This window comes from Procambarus clarkii, chromosome 28 (assembly GCF_040958095.1).
Source record: "Procambarus clarkii isolate CNS0578487 chromosome 28, FALCON_Pclarkii_2.0, whole genome shotgun sequence".
Classification (NCBI taxonomy): Eukaryota; Metazoa; Arthropoda; class Malacostraca; order Decapoda; family Cambaridae; genus Procambarus; species Procambarus clarkii.
In genome coordinates this window covers 37,302,068-37,306,262 of record NC_091177.1, presented here as the reverse complement: position 1 = coordinate 37,306,262, position 4,195 = coordinate 37,302,068, and positions in this window count along the sequence as shown.

Here is a 4,195-nt window from a genome sequence, read left to right as displayed (position 1 = left end):
TGGATTGTCGGAAAGCCTTTGACACAGTACCGCATAAGAGGCTGGTACATAAGCTGGAGAGACAGGCAGGTGTAGCTGGTAAGGTGCTCCAGTGGATAAGGGAGTATCTAAGCAATAGGAAGCAGAGAGTTACGGTGAGGGGTGAGACCTCCGATTGGCGTGAAGTCACCAGTGGAGTCCCACAGGGCTCTGTACTCGGTCCTATCTTGTTTCTGATATATGTAAATGATCTCCCGGAGGGTATCGATTCATTTCTCTCAATGTTTGCGGACGATGCTAAAATTATGAGAAGGATTAAAACAGAAGAGGACTGTTTGAGGCTTCAAGAAGACCTAGACAAGCTGAAGGAATGGTCGAACAAATGGTTGTTAGAGTTTAACCCAACCAAATGTAATGTAATGAAGATAGGTGTAGGGAGCAGGAGGCCAGATACAAGGTATCATCTGGGAGAGGAAATTCTTCAGGAGTCAGAGAAGGAAAAAGACTTGGGGGTTGATATCACGCCAGACCTGTCTCCTGCAGCACATATCAAGCGGATAACATCAGCGGCATATGCCAGGCTGGCCAACATACGAACGGCATTCAGAAACTTGTGTAAAGAATCATTCAGAACTTTGTATACCACATATGTCAGGCCAATCCTGGAGTATGCAGCCCCAGCATGGAGTCCATATCTAGTCAAGGATAAGACTAAACTGGAAAAGGTTCAAAGGTTTGCCACCAGACTAGTACCCGAGCTGAGAGGTATGAGCTACGAGGAGAGACTACGGGAATTAAACCTCACTTCGCTGGAAGACAGAAGAGTTAGGGGGGACATGATCACCACATTCAAGATTCTGAAGGGGATTGATAGGGTAGATAAAGACAGTCTATTTAACACAAGGGGAACACGCACAAGGGGACACAGGTGGAAACTGAGTGCCCAAATGAGCCACAGAGATATTAGAAAGAACTTTTTTAGTGTCAGAGTGGTTGACAAATGGAATGCATTAGGGGGTGATGTGGTGGAGGCTCACTCCATACACAGTTTCAAGTGTAGATATGACAGAGCCCGATAGGCTCAGGAATCTGTACACCTGTTGATTGACGGTTGAGAGGCGGGACCAAAGAGCCAGAGCTCAACCCCCGCAAACACAACTAGGTGAGTACACACACACACACACACACATCACCTGTTGATTGACGGTTGAGAGGCGGGACCAAAGAGCCAGAGCTCAACCCCCGCAAACACAACTAGGTGAGTACAACTAGGTGAGTACACACACACACACACACACACACACACGCCAGATACTTGGAAAGCAGCTAACGTAGTCCCGATATACAAGAAAGGGGATAGACAGGAGGCACTGAACTACAGGCCAGTGTCCCTAACCTGCATACCATGCAAGCTGATGGAGAAGATTGTGCGAAAAAAACTAGTGGAGCATCTGGAGCGAAGGAACTTTGTAACACAGCATCAACATGGGTTCAGGGATGGCAGGTCCTGCCTCACAGGGTTACTTGAATTCTACGACCAGGCAACAAAAATAAGGCAAGAAAGAGAAGGGTGGGCAGACTGCATATTTTTGGATTGTCAGAAAGCCTTTGATACAGTGCCACACAAGAGGCTAGTGCGAAAGTTGGAGATGCAGGCTGGAGTGAGAGGGAAGGTACTCCGGTGGATAGAGGAATACCTAAGCAACAGGAGACAACGAGTCTGTGTGAGGGGTGAGGTCTCAGATTGGCGAGACGTCACAAGTGGAGTCCCGCAGGGGTCAGTCCTTGGACCTATACTGTTTCTGGTATATGTAAATGATCTCCCAGAGGGTATAGATTCGTTCCTCTCAATGTTTGCCGACGATGCAAAAATTATGAGGAGGATTGAAACAGAGGATGATAGTAGGAGGCTACAAGATGACCTGGATAGACTGAGTGAATGGTCCAACAAATGGCTGTTGAAGTTCAACCCGAGTAAATGCAAAGTAATGAAACTAGGCAGTGGAAACAGGAGGCCAGGCACAGGATACAGAATAGGAGATGAAGTACTTAATGAAACAGACAGAGAGAAAGATCTAGGAGTTGATATCACACCAAACCTGTCTCCTGAAGCCCACATAAAGAGAATAACGTCTGCGGCATATGCGAGGCTGGCTAACATCAGAACGGCGTTCAGGAACCTGTGTAAGGAATCATTCAGAATCTTGTACACCACATATGTAAGACCAATCCTGGAGTATGCGGCCCCAGCATGGAGCCCGTACCTTGTCAAGCACAAGACGAAGCTGGAAAAAGTCCAAAGGTATGCTACTAGACTAGTCCCAGAACTAAGAGGCATGAGTTATGAGGAAAGGCTGCGGGAAATGCACCTCACGACACTGGAAGACAGAAGAGTAAGGGGGGACATGATCACAACCTACAAAATCCTCAGGGGAATCGACCGGGTAAACAAGGACGAACTTTTCAACACTGGTGGGACGCGAACAAGGGGACACAGGTGGAAGCTGAGTACCCAAATGAGCCACAGAGACGTTAGAAAGAACTTTTTCAGTGTCAGAGTAGTTAGCAAATGGAATGCATTAGGAAGTGATGTGGTGGAGGCTGACTCCATTCACAGTTTCAAATGTAGATATGATAGAGCCCAATAGGCTCAGGAATCTGTACACCAGTTGATTGACGGTTGAGAGGCGGGACCAAAGAGCCAGAGCTCAACCCCCGCAAGCACAATTAGGTGAGTACACACACACACACACACACACACACACACACACACACACACACACACACACACACACACACACACACACACACACACACACACACACACACACACACACACACACACACACACACACACACACACACACACACACACACACAATGTAATGTGTAGAGGAAGTAATGTGGTGGAGGCTGACTCCATACACAGGTTCAGGTGTAGATATGATAGAGCCCAATAGGGTCAGGAACCTGTACACCTGTTGATTGACGGTTGAGAGGCGGGACCAAAGAGCCAGAGCTCAACCCCCGCAAACACAATTAGGTGAGTACACACACACACACACACACACACACACACACACACACACACACACACACACACACACACACACACACACACACACACACACACACACACACACACACACACACACAGAGCCAAACGTGGAGAGCCAAACTACTGGAGGTGGCGACTAGAAACTTCTTAACCCAGCATGTCAGTGAACCCACAAGGATGAGAGGAAACGACGAACCAGCGAGACTCGACCTGGTTTTCACCCTGAACGACTCTGACATAAGAGAAATCAGTTTTGAGGACCCAGTAGGAATGAGCGACCACAGTGTATTGGTGTTTGAGTACCTGATTGAAGAAGGGTTATTGAACTCGAGAAGGGATACCGAAACCAAAAGGTTAGCATACCGAAAGGGAAACTATGAGGAGATAAGAAAATGCCTAGCAGATATAGCATGGGAAACAGAGCTCAGGGAAAAGACGGCCCAAGATATGATGGAATACATCACGCAAAAATGCAAGGATGCAGCAAACAAGTTTGTCCCAGTCCAAAAGGAAAACAGTGAAATGAAGATGAGAAACCCATGGTTTAATCAGAGATGTAGGCTAGCTAAGCAGCAAAGTAAAAGGGCATGGAGAAACTATAGGAATAACAGGACACTGGAGAGCAGAGAAAGGTACCAGAATGCCAGGAATGAATATGTTAGGATGAGAAGAGAGGCAGAAAGACAATACGAAAATGACATCGCAAGCAAGGCAAAGACTCAGCCTAAATTGCTGCATAGCCACATCAGGAGAAAAACAACAGTAAAGGAACAGGTTATGAAATTAAGGTTAGGGGCAGAAGGATTCACTACAAACGACAAGGAAGTGTGTGAGGAACTGAATAAGAAATTCCAGGAGGTCTTCACCTTGGAGCAAGGAGAAATCCCAGAGATAAGAGAGGGAATAGCTAACCAGGAACCACTGGAAGAGTTTGAGATTACCAGCGGGGAAGTAAGGAAGTGTTTACTAGAATTGGATGTGACAAAGGCTATAGGTCCAGATGGAATCTCCCCTTGGATACTAAAGGAAGGAGCAGAAGAACTGTGCCTCCCGCTCTCCATGGTGTATAACAAATCACTGGCAACAGGGGAACTGCCAGAAATTTGGAAAGCAGCTAACGTAGTCCCGATATACAAGAAAGGGGATAGACAGGAGGCA